Source organism: Helianthus annuus, chromosome 8, assembly GCF_002127325.2.
Source record: "Helianthus annuus cultivar XRQ/B chromosome 8, HanXRQr2.0-SUNRISE, whole genome shotgun sequence".
NCBI lineage: Eukaryota > Viridiplantae > Streptophyta > Magnoliopsida > Asterales > Asteraceae > Helianthus > Helianthus annuus.
The window spans coordinates 22,014,909-22,031,773 of NC_035440.2; the positions used below are offsets into that span (position 1 = coordinate 22,014,909).

Genomic DNA, 16,865 nt, shown 5'->3' on the forward strand with positions numbered 1-16,865 from the left:
AAACATTTTATATAAGTAATTTGTTGTAGCATTGATTTTAATGCTTTGTATGATTTAGAAATAAAAGGTCATACATTGAAGTTGAAGTTTGATTGACTTCAAGAATCTATATACTATACTAAAAGAATTCTTCTTAGCCATATCACCTGCTGATGTGGCATTGCTATTTAGCCAGATAATTAGGTTTTGAGCGCCAATATGCCTTTTCTCTCTATTATCCTTAAGCGGGCAAAAGGGTTTTCTCAATTCTCCTTCATTCAATTTTGAAACCGCTGCTCTTCATATGGAAACCACAATCAATCACCAACCACTTGAAAATATTCTACTTCTCACACGCTTCTCCCTTCCACAACACGATTCACAACCCTAATTCATCAATCGTCGCTCTCTTCCTCCCTAGGTTTCTTCCTCTACCAGTTTGTTCTTCATTAATCGTCGTTATTTTACTCCCATTTCCTCCATAACAATGAAAGTTACTCGATTTCGTCTCGATTTGTTATCCCAATCTGATTTTTGGCATCCAGGTAACAATCAATATCATCAATATGTTTACCAATTTAGGGTGAAATCAACAAAAAAAATCATCACTGATACAGATCCGACAGCGGTATCTATTGATTTGGTGTGCATAACCTTCAACTTTAACGCTTGAAGGTAATATTGATTTTAACAAGTTTAATATGTCCTGTGTGTTTTGTAGTTAGAATGCTGAAAGATTTATGTGTGAAAATCATTGACGATTATTTGTATATTTTTTGGTTGCAACACATGCATCTTCGTTGAGTACTTGAATATTATATTTGCATATATTGATGACAATGTGGTTTTATATCAATAGCTGATTGTACTTATTGTTTTAGATAACAATTATATGCAAGAAACGAAAGATATGACTAGGGATGAACTCGGTACTAACCGGTACCGAAAATTACAAAAATGGGTACCGGTACCGAAAATACCCGGTACCGTACCTGTACTGAAAACGTCAAATATTGGTACCGAGAATATTTCGGTTTGGAACATTCCGTACCGTTACCATTTGCAGATCCTTAGAGATGACAGACTATAAAGAAAATAATGAATCTTTTTAGTTATTAGCTAAACTTATTTGATGTTCAATTAGGCCTTTTAAGCCAACTTTATATCTTACTTATTCTGAATTACCCATGTATTTCATGGGTTTGTAATCTGTATACAAATATATTTAACTGTCTATCATGTTCTTTAAGTAAATAATTTGTTATACAGTAACCTGTGCTTATGATTATTGTTGGGTTTGCAATATATTGAATTCAAACCTATTAAGGAATTTGGTATAACTTGACTTATAATTATAAGTTAAGCATTCGTATGAATGAACACTAACATCTACTTACTTTTCATGGTCGTTTTAAATGCTTATGATCATGGTCGATTTTCAGGTTGATAATAATTATTTAATATCTATAACGGGTCAATTTGGTTAACTTAAAGAAATTAACTATATGGGTCAAATGTGTTGAACTTTGAGCAGGATGAGGATAAATAAAGTGTATGTGATTCTACATATATGAACATGTGACAACTTATACCTATAGGCTATAAAGTAAACTGGTCTTATATGAGAAAATAGCATTTGTGGACGATATATATTATATAAGGTGTGGTCAAAGGTTGCTTTCCATAAGCCATGCCCATAATATATGATTATTGCGGGGAATCAAAAATATTTCGATTCCGGGCTCATGAACTTCCATTTTTTCCTTATTTCGCGCGGGGAACATGCACCATCATTTATATTTATGGGTAAAATAAAGAGTTTTGAGTCCGATCAAATGGAGTCTAAAAGCGGGAATGGTGATAGTGAGGTATAGAAAACCTTGCTGGAGCTTCTTAATCAACTGCAAGGATTCGAAGTATCAAACAAGATCAAGGTACTTTTTTGCGCATTATCAACACAAATATTTAGATATCTTTTTAAAGATGTTATATTTATGCATCATATCTCTTTACAATTATAATACCACTAGGTTATCACCCGTGAATACTCACGGGTCGGATATTTAAATTTTATTAAATATAATTGTATATATTTTAAAAATGAATAATGCATGACTAATAAGATATATTAATTAAACGTTAACAACGTCTTCAAAATTAAAAATACTTATCAAATATAAGACAAAGAAAACATACTTGATAATATTTATTTACATAATTATTTAAAGAATCTTAAATTACTGGAATCTCAACTTCTTGTTTAATATATACTACACAAATGTATATATATATATATATATATGTTAAAAAATGAAGAATGCGTGACGAATAAGGTATACTAAAGTATATGTTGGACCTATAATAGACTGCCCATATTGAATTAGACTATCCCTACAAATTCAACTATGTACGACAATCTACATGGTTTCTTCTTTTTACCAGATTCTAGCAATGATACCTCAAATTAGTTGTCCTATGCATTCCCAAAACACATTGAAGAAATTTCAACTACTATTGAGGTTAAAGTTTCAATACTCAAAGAAAACAACTCAACACACATTAACTTTTGAACTCACACTTTCCAATCACTCCAAAATTACATTAAATACCTGCACTCATCCGATATTCGTTTGACCACTACTTGCATATACAAAACTAACCCATGTTCCAATCGAACACAAAAACATGTTACTAAAAGAATATATAAACTAATTACTATTGACCCATTTAATGACCCATATTCTGACTCGTATCCAATGATTCGACTTTGACTCGTACCCATCAAGATTAACCTATAATAACTCTATAACTCATAAAAACCTTTCAAAACTCAGATACAAAATCCCAATTTCTACAACAGCAAACAAAACCTATAACATCTTATATCCCAATGATTTAACAAATAAAGACATTTCTTGAACCTGAGTTATAGAGTTCAAAACATTTCAACTATACTTCTCTTTAGTTAGTTTATCAATCATCTTGTGAAATTTTTTTATATTACGTGTCCTAGTTTTCTTTTTTGTAACATCACGACGATCTACAACGTGCTACAAAATACTTTATCATTAGCAAAATCAATGTAAATTTGTTACTTCTTGATGCTAAAATTGAGCTTTCAATCCTAGGGATGTTTTAGAAAGTCCTTGGTTTCCATAGGCCCACATTATTTTTTATTTTTATTTTTTGAAAGGCCAACAAAATCCATTTTATTTCATCTAGGACCAACAAATAAGTTAGTCCATCACCAAAGTACATAAGTTCACCAAACAGAAAGGAAATTACACATTTAAGCCTTGTAAATTAAAACTACACCACTGCAGCCATGACAAATCTTCTGCCTTTGACCTGCTCTTTATATAGAGGTAACCCAATTGTTTTATCTCTTCTTTTACGCCTTCAAGTGAACCCATTTTGTGGTTAAATACCACGTCGTTCTGGTGTCTCCATATACTCCAAAGAGCGACTTGAACGACATCATTTATAAGTTTCTTCCATCTTTTCTCGACCCTCTGGCATGTTTCCAGGCCTCCAACACATCTGTTATGCTGAACCAAAACATACCCGGAATCCTGCACCAGTTTGCGATAAAATCTCAAATGGACCGCGCAAAGTCACATGACACAAACAGGTGTTCCAAAGTCTCACCTTCCAGCATGCATAGTTTACAAACTGTAGAATCCAGTTGCACGTTTCTTATTGATAGCTCTACCATTGTCGGTATCCGATTCATAGCAAGCCTCCATGCCATGAAACTCACCTTAATCTTCCAGAGAAAATCCGCCTCCCCAACCGAGTAACACCCGTGTTGGAGTTGTTTTTCTTATACTCTGGACCGAGAACTTCCAGTCAGTCGTCCCAAACCCACCTCTCTTCGCCTGAGCTGGAAGTGAACCACATGAGATCCAACAAAAGCTCCTCCAATTGTTCTGTTTCCTCAGTTGAACCGGGACTTCTATGCCACTGGAACCTGATTTCATTAGAGCCGTCGATCTGTGTGATACATCATATTATGACAGTGTTAATTAATAGAGAGAGGGCAAGTAATATTGCTTTTAGTGGAGGCTTGGTTGGTTACTTATAGTCATATAACTAATTAATCATAAAGGGACCATAAATTTGATTAAAAGAATCCATAACCTTACTCAGGGCACTTCAATCTCTTAACTAATTCAGTTATTCCATTTATTTTTTATGGTTGTTTTAATTCAATTCCACAAAAGGCAAGACAATACTTCGGACTTAACTGTGTTAATGTAGTTGTGTTAGCAATGACAAATGAAACATTAACAAACTGACCAAGGGTCTTGCACAGTAATGCCTTTCCTGATTTTATATAGTCAAATCAAACAATTCAGCAATATGCAAACAACTTAAGAGGATCTGATATGCAAAGAAAGAAAGAAAAATAAGTAAAAAAGTGGAACAGCCTCATGAATCATACCCGAGCTAGTTGGGACCATTAAAAGTACATTGCTTCTCACTATCTCAACATTAGCGTCGCCATCTTCTACGCTAGCTCTTCCCATTTTTATACCAGACCTAAAATTTAACAATAACAGAACATACCAAAAGTAGAGTCAGACTTCTAATTCTCATGTGTATGTATACTCTATTAAGATATATATTTTATAATTTAAAACTTTAAATGAACAACTTAGAAGAATAAGAGATAGAAAGTCGCTTACTTAAGGCTTTATAAGACATTGTGTAAATCTTAGTCAGAGGCAAAGTTTAGTTACAATACATACAGCCTCCTAACTTTTTAGTCAGAGGCAAATCGATAACGTAAAACGGAATTTAATATCGTGACTCTTGATTTCTTCGACCGTCGAAGGATGGTAGGGGAGGGTAAAGGGAACATGCATCTTATTAATCCAATTATTACATTATTAATTAGCTACCCGGATTATTCGTGGCGATATGATTCTGGCATCTTAAATCCGGTTGATCTCAGGCGTCTTAGTTTTATATGGTAAATTCCTTTTTGCCCACATGAAATCTATTATAAAGTAGTATAGATTCAGCCAATTATACGAACTCACCAACACATTCAACATCAAGGACTACATTGTACTCGATACTCGTTAAGCATATCAAAACTGGAAAGTTCATATAATCGATCGGATATAAGATCAATTCAGTTGACCACAAAAGTCAACTGCAGTATGACAGATAAGTAGTAGATAACCCATCTAAGAAGAACATCGGGTATAGTGAAAGCCAAATAAATTGAATTGAGATAAAAGATTGAAAACACTAAAACCACGTATATAACATAATATCAATTTTACATCAAAATAACAACTTGAAGCTAAAGCAGCAGTTAATTCTTTGCGTCACAAATAAAACACATAAAACTAATCCGGAAAATAACAAAATGTTCACAACTCACCCGGATCGCGGTCCACTTATGCCCCCTCGGAAACGATCGCCACCCCTTTGAAACGGCTTTCTTCCTCCACGATTTGAAAATCCGTCGCCTTGATTAATTTTTTTAGAACTTTCACCATTTGCAATAGCAACAAAAGGTCTCACGGTACTGTTATTGCATTCCATTTGAAGTTGATTAGACATTGCAACTCCTTGCGGTAAGCCCGCGAACACCATTGGCGGGCCCACTTGTGATTGGTTAAAGTTGTTCTGAGGCATACCTGAAGGCCAAGACACAAATGCACCAAAATTGAGGGGAACCAGTCCAGAAAACAAAAAATATAACATAAAAAAAACAAATCGGGTGAAAAAGGACCTGAAACAACTATGTTCGACCCACTTCCTGATTTTTTTTGAAAGAAATGGTTCTTGGTTTGGTTTGAATTGAGAACTGAACCAGTTTTTTGTTAATTTATTTATTTTTTAAACTTAAAAATGGAGTTGTTTCAGGTATGCTTTTAACACAAAAACCGTAAACTGTGACCAAATTGATTCATGTTGGTTTGCCTTACATGTCTGGTCCACTGGTATTGTTCAATGAGAACTGAGCTGCATAAAGATCCATGAAAAGTTCAGCGATAGAAGTATACCATTGTTTTCATTGGAATCAAAATGGCGAGTATCCAGCCTTATCTTCAAGTGATCCTTTGCATCCCGGTGAACATGAACACATGTAAATTAATAAAGAATAAAAAATTTAAATCTGTTAGACTAAACATCACCTGTAAATTAATATTTGATGCCAATTACCCAGCAGAGAGTTTATAGCCAACCCATCCACTCTTAAACCCTAGATATCCACCGGCTATGATCACAAAAATCATGGCACTTATGTTTGCAGTTGTCACAATCGATTTCACAGAAGTGCTCTACCACATAAAATTAACAATCTTAAAAACCTTTTGAAAAATGAACGAATAAAAAATTAAAGGAAAATATGATTAATACATTATGAATCTGCTCAAATCGATGGACGATTCAAATGAATCAACCAATTTTGTGTGGATTGTATTGCAATTAACATCAAATAAAAATTTGATAGCGAAAAATATGACCCTAGTTTGAAAGAACGAACCTGATAATTGGGGATTGAAGAAGAAGATGTAGCGATGAGGATGAATTCGAAGAAGATGCAGTTCTCAGCATTGTAATGGCTAAAACATTTATTTCGGTTTGGAACATTCCGTACCGTTACCATTTGCAGATCCTTAGAGATGACAGACTATAAAGAAAATAATGAATCTTTTTAGTTATTAGCTAAACTTATTTGATGTTCAATTAGGCCTTTTAAGCCAACTTTATATCTTACTTATTCTGAATTACCCATGTATTTCATGGGTTTGTAATCTGTATACAAATATATTTAACTGTCTATCATGTTCTTTAAGTAAATAATTTGTTATACAGTAACCTGTGCTTATGATTATTGTTGGGTTTGCAATATATTGAATTCAAACCTATTAAGGAATTTGGTATAACTTGACTTATAATTATAAGTTAAGCATTCGTATGAATGAACACTAACATCTACTTACTTTTCATGGTCGTTTTAAATGCTTATGATCATGGTCGATTTTCAGGTTGATAATAATTATTTAATATCTATAACGGGTCAATTTGGTTAACTTAAAGAAATTAACTATATGGGTCAAATGTGTTGAACTTTGAGCAGGATGAGGATAAATAAAGTGTATGTGATTCTACATATATGAACATGTGACAACTTATACCTATAGGCTATAAAGTAAACTGGTCTTATATGAGAAAATAGCATTTGTGGACGATATATATTATATAAGGTGTGGTCAAAGGTTGCTTTCCATAAGCCATGCCCATAATATATGATTATTGCGGGGAATCAAAAATATTTCGATTCCGGGCTCATGAACTTCCATTTTTTCCTTATTTCGCGCGGGGAACATGCACCATCATTTATATTTATGGGTAAAATAAAGAGTTTTGAGTCCGATCAAATGGAGTCTAAAAGCGGGAATGGTGATAGTGAGGTATAGAAAACCTTGCTGGAGCTTCTTAATCAACTGCAAGGATTCGAAGTATCAAACAAGATCAAGGTACTTTTTTGCGCATTATCAACACAAATATTTAGATATCTTTTTAAAGATGTTATATTTATGCATCATATCTCTTTACAATTATAATACCATTGTCACAAGTATGCAATAAAAAATATATTATGTATGGCTTGATGCATGTTATATCCTCTATTAAGTTTATCTCAATAGTAGTATGCCCTCTTTCTTTATTTATTCATTTTCTTAACAGTTGAGGTCTGATATATTGAAAATTATTTCATGAAATGTACTTATGTGTGGCATTGTTCCGAATGAAAAATTGTTGAGAAAAAGTTGTTTACAGGCAGGTGTTGACAACGGTCATCCCGTATGCTACAATACACGGACAAGGTTTCTGAGCTGGAGGATGCAGTTTCTTAAAAAGAGTACCCGGAAGCTCGATGTTAGCCCGAATCGAGTGTGTATGGATTTTAAGAACTCGCCTGGACTGTTTAAGTGGGACCTTCATCAAGCTACCAATCAGGCACTGCAGTTGTTTCACACGAGGCTAAACCTAGATACTCAGCTAAGTAATGTAATTTCAATCGGAGTTGGATACTCAACATATATTCATTTTGAGTCAGCTCATGACTTGGTTAGCTTTTGTTTTGTTTTGTTTTTTTTTTTTTTTTTTGGTTCAGATGATTTTGTATGTGTTTTTTAGAAGACTTAGATAAAACTATATTGTAAAATTATCCATAAGCTAATAAAACTATACTATACTATAAAATTATATATTTTTTCGACTTCTGTTATATTTGACCTTTTCAATGAATATCGACAAAACATATCCCCCATGTTTTGAGGCAAGTCTTTTGGTTCACATGTCTTTTCGTACTAAAGTGAAATTACTGAAATGACCTCACACTCACTCGCCTGATATGATAAGAAGCCTAAAAACTTATTAACGATATCCCTGGTAATTTTTACATAAGTCTAAAAACTTTTTAACCATCTCTGCCGTAATCTTTAAATAAGTAATAAAACGTTTATTTCATTTCAGAGTTCTATATAAACACAGATAAATAGTACAATTTACTTTTGGTAACCCATTAAGTTTTTTGTGAACAGTTCTACAAATCATATTTTTTAAGTTGCTCTGTTATTTCACTCGACTTACCAATTTCGTTTTGAAACCTACTAATTTTGTTATTTTATGAAGCAAAGGGGGGCAAATCGTCAAGATTTTTAGATATCCTTTCAGATCGCGTCCAAACCTAAAAACGACAAGCTACCCGCTTTACCACCGTCAATTGCATTTGGGTTTGTTTGATTGTCTTCTAAACTATGCTTTTTATCAAAATAATTTGCTTTATATAATAACAAATGTTGAAAAGACTTATCAGCGATTTGCGTTTTTAGGTTTCTCGTGACCGACATCTGTTGGTCTTCAATACTTACATTCACCGCTGAAAACACCCAGCCCCATTGTCCCTCTTGTGTGTGACGCGTGACTTATCTTGATGTTGATTTTTATGTGGCGCTTACTTTTCTTCAGTAGTCTATTTTTGTTCCGGTGGCTGCCTACGGTGGTTTTGGGCGCTTCTTCTGCGGTTTTCTTTGTTCAGGTTAGCGACGGGATTCTATGCCTTAATTTTGGTATCATAATCTATTGTTTTGTTCTTCATTATATGATTTGTGTTTAGAGTTAGGGTTTTTTTTTTGTGTTTTTGTTAATGCACACTAAGTGTTTGACAATTTGTCTTAAGAGATTTGCCTTTGGGGGTTTTACTCCAAGCTTTAGAAGATTGTTCTATGTATATCAGGACAAAAAATCTGATACATTGAATTAGGATATCCTTAGAAATACGGATTATGAAGTAATCAATGTATTGTTTATTTGACATGGGTGGTGTCGTGGTTGGCCACAACAGGTGAGCTAGCGTAAGAACCAGAGTGTCGGATCATAACGGGTTTGAGTCAACTTAGGCCGTTTAGAAAAGGTATTGGTATTAATGAGTTCAGACCAAATGGGCTAAGGGTTGAAAGGAGTCTTTTAAGGGAAAAAAAGTATCTGATGACTAAAAATAACAATTGTAGAGACTATATGAACGAGTGTCATTTGTAAGATTAGTTACACATCCTACCGAACTGAGCTAAGGGATGTAAGTCTCCCAACTGGAATCTAACCAAAAAAATCATCTTTAAGAAACTAAGAAAGCGTATAAAATAATTAAAGAAGAAACCATATGAATATGTTGATTTATTAGTCTTTCATTTTCTCTATGGTTGATTATAGGCCTATTGGTAACCAGTCTGCAGAGACATGGTAATGTTTTCAGGTGTGCATCACTAAGAAACCAGCTAGAACCTGAATAGGACATTGATCAAACATGTTTATTCACCTCTAAAAAAGAAACACACGTTTTATGTACCTGAAAATGAATCAGATTCTAATTAGTCATGGTTGTAGTGTATGTATTTAAACTTGATCAGACTGCAGTGAGTTAAATTAAACTTTATTTACTTGCATTATGTCTTCTTCAAATGTAGTTTTTTGCCTTTCGGTGAATTTAATCAATGGCGGCTTTGATGGTGTGCGAGGAGGACCTCCGCACAAGGCCTGTGATTTCGAGGGGCACGTGATTTAAAAAAATATTACGAAAGGGCACTTGGCATTAGGTTTAGTGAGCCCAATACTAATTTGATTTTTCTTAAATAAATAAAATATTACGGAAGGGCAAATTTTTTCAAGCTCAAACAAGGTACGTGAATTCTTAGAGACGTCTCTGAATTTAATTGTGTTATTGTTGCATAGGTTGAGTCCTATATGAAAGCTTCTGCTCAAACCATTTCTTTAATTGGTCGAGAGGCCGATGGCATGTGCTCAAACGGATTCGGGTAAAACAATAGCATTTTGCTTCCGGTAATCAATTTAACTCCTGTTATTTCACTAGACGTCCCAGTTTCGTTTTGAAACCTACTAATTTTGTTATTTTATGAAGCAAAGGGGGTAAATCGTCAAGATTTTTAGATATCCTTTCAGATCGCATCCAAACCTAAGAACGACAAGCTACCCGCTTTACCACAGTCAATTGCATTCAGGTTTGTTTGATTGTCTTCTAAACTATGCTTTTTATCAAAATAATTTGCATTATATAATAACAAATGTTGAAAGGACTTATCAGCGATTTGCGTTTCTAGGTTTCTCGTGACCAGCATCTATTGTTCTTCAATACTTACATTCACCGCTGAAAACACCCAGCCCCATTGTCCCTCTTTTGTGTGACGCGTGACTTATCTTGATTTTGAGTTTTATGTGGCGCTTAGTTTTCTTCAGTAGTCTATTTGTGTTCCGGTGGCCGCCTACGGTGGTTTTGGGCGCTTCTTCTGCGGTTTTCTTTGTTCAGGTTAGCGACGGATTTCTATGCCTTAATTTCGGTATCATAATCTATTGTGTTCTTCTTCATTGTATGATTTGTGTTTAGAGTTAGAGTTTTTTTGGGTTTTTGTTAATGCACGCTAAGTGTTTGACAATTTGTCTTAAGAGATTTGCCTTTGGGGTTTTACTCCAAGCTTTAGAAGATTGTTCTATGTATATCAGGAGTACAAAATCTGATACATTGAATTATGATATCCTTAGAAATACAGATTATGAAGTAATCAATGTATTGCATATTTGACATAGGTGGTATCATGGTTGGCCACAACAGGTGAGCTAGCGTAAGAACCAGAGTGTCGGGTCAAAACTGGTTTGAGTCAAGTTAGGCCGTTTAGAAAATGTATTGGTCAAAATAAGTTCCGACCAAATGGGCTAAAGGTTGAAAGGAGTCTTTTATGGGAAAAAAAGTATCTGATGACTAAAAATAACAATTGTAGAGACTATATCTCACGAGTGTCATTTGTAAGATTAGTTACACATCCTACCGAACTGAGCTAAGGGATGTAAGTCTCCCAACTGGAATCTAACCAAAAAAATCATCTTTAAGAAACTAAGAAAGCATATAAAATAATTAAATAAGAAACTATATGAATATGTTGATTTATTAGTCTTTCATTTTCTCTATAGTTGATTATAGGCCTATTGGTAACCAGTCTGCAGAGATATGGTAATGTTTTCAGGTGTGCATCACTAAGAAACCAGCTGGAACCTGAATAGGACATTGATCAAACATGATTATTCACCTCTAAAAAAAGAAACACACATTTTTCAGTACCAGAAAATGAATCAAATTCTAATCAGTCATGGTTGTAGTGTATGTATTTAAACTTGATCAGGCTGCAGTGAGTTAAGTTAAACTTGATTTACCAGCATTATGTCTTCTTCAAATGTTAGGGTTTAAAACACCCTGTTTGGGAAATTTATAAAAGTGAACAACCTAATGGATTAATGATTTCTTGATTGAATACAGGAAAGGAGATTATTATAGGTATCTTGCAGAGTTCAAGACTGGCGATGATAAGAAAGAGGCAGCTGACCAGTCTCTGAAGGCTTCTCAAGTAAGTATATAAGGTTGTAGTTAGTGTTTGTTTACTTATTTATGATTTTCGTTTTTACTTTCTTTTCAATGCTTCAAAATCCTTTAAATAAATATTAAATGTTTTGTCATTTATGCACATATCCATCTACACTTGATGTTTAGATGCCTTCTCATTGACATTTCTTTTTATATTCATCTTGATAACTCCCTTATATATACGTTCTTTTAATCATCGTGTTGACTAACACCAATAAAATTTGTTGTTTGCAGTTGGCTTCCACCTCAGCAGAAGCTGAATTATCTTCTACTCACCCGATCAGGTTGGGTTTGGGTTTGAACTTCTCTGTCTTCTATTATGAGATCATGAACTCTCCTGAAAGGTATTTTTTAATCTTCTTCTCGATACACTTGCTACAAAATATGTGCTAAACAAGCTTTTGATGAAGCTATCTCAGAGCTTGATTCCTTGAGCGAGGAATCGTACAAAGATAGCACTTTAATTATGCGGCTCTTGAGGGAGAACCTCACTTTGTGGACTTCCGACATTCCAGAGGATGGAGGTATTCTCCATGCTACTATTTGAGTTTGTTAGCTTTGTTTGATTATTTTTAACATGTCTTCATTTTACCAAACATTTGATCCATACTATCGATAACTCTTTTCTCGCGGCCTTGGGACTTGAATATCTTGGAGCGCCCCACACTTTTTAAAGCTAAGTAGATTCTTATGCCTTTTTATTTATTGCTGTGTCTTGCATTTGCAGAAGATGAAAAGATGGAGATCACCAAATCTGTTGCGGAAGAGGTAAGCAATTCATAATCATAAATACTCCGTTGGGTTTTTGCCATTTCATTTTAAAAAAAACCACATATATGATTAGACTATGCTGGCCAACGGGTCAATATATGGGTTTGGGTCAAAACATGTAATTCAAAACACCCAGCCCCATTGTCCCTCTTGTGTGTGACGCGTGACTTATCTTGATGTTGAGTTTATGTGGCGCTTACTTTTCTTCAGTAGTCTATTTGTGTTCCGGTGGCTGCCTACGGTGGTTTTGGGCGCTTCTTCTGCGGTTTTCTTTGTTCAGGTTAGCGACGGGTTTTTATGCCTTAATTTCGGTATCATAATCTATTGTTTTGTTCTTCATTATATGATTTGTGTTTAGAGTTAGGGTTTTTTTTTTTGGGTTTTTGTTAATGCACACTAAGTGTTTGACAATTTGTCTTAAGAGATTTGCCTTTGGGGTTTTACTCGAAGCTTTAGAAGATTGTTCTATGTATATCAGGAGTACAAAATCTGATACATTGAATTAGGATATCCTTAAAAATACGGATTATGAAGTAATCAATGTGTTGTTTATTTGACATGGGTGGTGTCGTGGTTGGCCACAACAGGTGAGCTAGCGTAAGAACCAGAGCGTCGGGTCATAACGGGTTTGAGTCAACTTAGGCCGTTTAGAAAAGGTATTGTTATTAATGAGTTCCGACCATATGGGCTAAGGGTTGAAAGGAGTTTTTTAAGGGAAAAAAAGTATCTGATGACTAAAAATAACAATTGTAGAGACTAAATCTCACGAGTGTCATTTGTAAGATTAGTTACACATCCTACCGAACTGAGCTAAGGGATGTAAGTCTCCCAACTGGAATCTAACCAAAAAATTCATCTTTAAAAATACTGGCCAACGGGTCAATATATGGGTTCGGGTCAAAACATGTAATTTAAAATGTGGGTCAAGTCTGTAGGGTTGGTTCAGATGTCAGATTTTTGTTGTATGGTCTAGCTCCCTGTTGGACGCTTTGTTGTTTTGGTTTGTTTAATAATAATCCACTACTACCGTTTAAAAAGAAAGCAGATTAGATATATAGAGAAAATTGGGTTGGGTTTCATGTAGCCTTTTTCTTTATGTTTATGAATTATATACTTGGTGTAAACAAGCAGAGCCCGAGGTTGCCTTGGTTCGAGCCCGGTGTAAGTAGTTTTTAAAGCTTGAGTTGTTTCAAGTATATATATTTTTTCATAATTATATGTACAATAATATTTTTTGCATTAAACAAAATACTTATATTCATATAAATAATAGTTTCGTTTATGCTCAGGAGCTTAATCAAGTTTAGCATATGAAGCCTGGGTTTGACCACATTTACTAAATGGGCTATAGGCTAGACTTGAGCTCTTCAATTGAGCCAACTATTCTGGAGTAGCTCATTGATTATATTATAATAAAAAAATTTTGAATTTTTTTTTCAAAATAAAATAAATTGCTTTTTCACTATGTGGGTCTGATAATTTTGTATTGTGTGCAGTAAGATTGTATGACGACTGCGGCCTAGCTCTGGGTAAGACATGATGATGTATGTTATTTGTAAGCTTGATTTCTAAAGTAGTGATTGAGAGGAATGATTTTAGGTTGTATTTGTTTGAACGGTTTTAGGTCACTTATTCATTCCGATATCTATCAAATAACATTGCCTTTTCTTTTCTGATGGTTCATACTCCTGGTTTGGTTTCATTCCGCATAAATACTTGTATTGAAGAAACGGTTTTTTTTTTCATCATGCCAATGGATGCATAAATATATTCATCGAAGGAAAATGATAGTTACATGGGTTAGTGATACAGGCTGCTCTATTAGACTGTGGGGAGTGGAGGGGCTTGGGTTGGGGGCATTGCTTGACACGTGGTGAGGGTGGGATCTACAAGCTTATGGTGAAAAATGAGGGGAGGGGCGTGGCTTTGCTTGGCGTGGCCAGCCATGTGAATTTTTTTTAATTAAAGTAGCCAACCAAAGCCAACCAAGTCACCCTGCCCCCCGCCCGTATTAAATGCAACAATTTGGGCTGTAAAAATGGGACTGTTATGTTGTATTTTATGGCTGGAAAATACAGTTGTACATGGCTGTAAATAGGGCTGTTATACAGCCTTATATGGCCGAAAAAACACAGCTGCATGTGGTTGTGAATTAAGCATATATAGGGCTTCGAATATTCATGCTTAGGATATTACTATGATACATCATGAAAACATAAATATACGTTTTATATTATCTAACACTAAGTAATAAAAAATACATGGCCTGGGCTGAACGAGTCTTCCATAGTAAGTTAGTTGTTTTCAAAATTCAGAAAAATAAAAAGTAGAAAACACTAAACTTTGTTACTGAAATCAATGCAAAATGAACAGTTGTACTTGGTAGTTGTGAGACCATCCGTGTAATGAATACGAAATGTGGTGTATAAATAGATTTTCAACGAATTGTGATATATGCATATTGATGGTTAATAAAAAGGTTTTACATGATCCGTTTCAAGACGTGTATATATTCCTAACATTTTATGTAAACAACCATGATGAAGCGATATTATCTTTAATCAACCCGTGTAATACACGGGTCCTTAGGCTAGTTAAATCACTATAAAGTGATAGTGTAGTTGTGTGGGATTCATCACCAACTTTAATTTGTGATTTCTAAATCAATTTGAGTGAAATTTTAATTACTAATTAAACTCTTCATATGTGAAACTCTTGAGTAGAGTTTTAATGGTGACATTTAATGAGTTTTATTAGAGTTTAAATATATAATTATGGAGACTCTTAACTCTTCATATGTGAAACTCTTGAGTAGAGTTTTAATGGTGACATTTGATGAGTTTTATTAGAGTTTAAATATATAATTATGGAGACTCTTAACTCTTCATATGTGAAACTCTTGAGTAGAGTTTTAATGGTGACATTTGATGAGTTTTATTAGAGTTTAAATATATAATTATTGAGACTCTTAACTCTTCATATGTGAAACTCTTGAGTAGGGTTTTAATGATGACATTTGATGACTTTTATTAGAGTTTAAGTCTATAATTATTGAGACTCTTAACTCTTAATATGGTGAAACTCTTTAGTAGAGTTTTAATGATGACATTTGATGAGGTTTATTGATGACATTTAATGCTCTAATTTGGTCATGTTTTGTATATATAAAATGACTTAAATTTTCTAACATGTGTGTTAGAAAATGTGTATCACGAATACGAGGTTAGAGATTGTTCATAATGAACAGAAATGTTTTATGTAAACATTTAATTGCCTATGTGAGCAATAAAGATGATGAGAAATGGTTTATTTTATAGACTATATTTTTGGAAAATGTTTTATGTAAACGTTCGATTCTATAACGTGCTTGTTATAACGTTTTTTTTTCTAACATGCGTGTTAGAAAATGTTATTTGGTGAAAAACAACTTGGTGTTGTTGGGAACAAATTTAATTGTTCAAGTTTACTACTTAAATGTAGTATTTGTAACAACTTGGTGTTGTTTTGAGCATAATTGACCAAGTTTAAAGTTTAAACACGAAATGGGGAACTTGTACTTACAAGTGCATGGAGTCTTATTGAGGGAGTATCTCAAGACATGCCATGGGACAATATTGTTGAAAAGATTTCGGTCAGATTATAAAGTGTTGAAGATAAAAGCACTTTGCTATTTGATGTCTACATATTGTCTATGCTTTCGTTTAAATTTCAAAAGTGATTGGCACTTATGATTTAGTTTCCAATGTATTTTATTGTTTTGTGTTCAATATATTCGGATAACACATGCAATTTTTTACAAAGAAATAAATCACTAATGGTTGTGACGTATAAATTATTTTTGTGGAAAATAATTATAACGTCGGTTATACATTGTTTAAAATAATATGGTTTTAAACGGATAGTACATGAAAATACTTGGACATAAACAACTTGAGAATTGTTACATTGATTAAAAGTCAAAGACGAAACATCAAATGTATACCACATCATGAATGAGGAATGAAAGAACGTAGTGAGTGTATTGAGATGAAATACACTAACGACATTCATGTCGCATACTTCATTAGAAGTCATTGAAAAATTCACAAGTGTGAATTCTAACATATGAAAGTAAAAGTACTATATGTTATTGTATACCTTTAATAAATCTTGC

The 16,865-nt window shown here is 33.8% G+C and overlaps 1 long non-coding RNA gene across 10 annotated transcripts; it reads left to right on the top strand.

Moving 5' to 3' along the window:
• Positions 1 to 215: 215 nt before the first annotated feature.
• On the top strand, positions 216 to 14,395 carry LOC110872348. 10 transcript variants are annotated; one of them, XR_004864831.1, is made up of 12 exons: positions 216 to 7,484; positions 7,789 to 8,747; positions 8,847 to 9,052; positions 10,243 to 10,350; positions 10,430 to 10,529; positions 10,629 to 10,834; positions 11,837 to 11,924; positions 12,176 to 12,285; positions 12,352 to 12,465; positions 12,669 to 12,709; positions 12,923 to 12,992; positions 14,209 to 14,395. It is a non-coding gene; the product is annotated as an uncharacterized LOC110872348 (long non-coding RNA). The 10 variants fall into 10 exon arrangements; XR_004864830.1 differs by having other exon boundaries at positions 12,361 to 12,465; XR_002554394.2 differs by having other exon boundaries at positions 10,435 to 10,529; positions 12,361 to 12,465.
• The last annotated feature ends 2,470 nt before the right edge of the window (positions 14,396 to 16,865 follow it).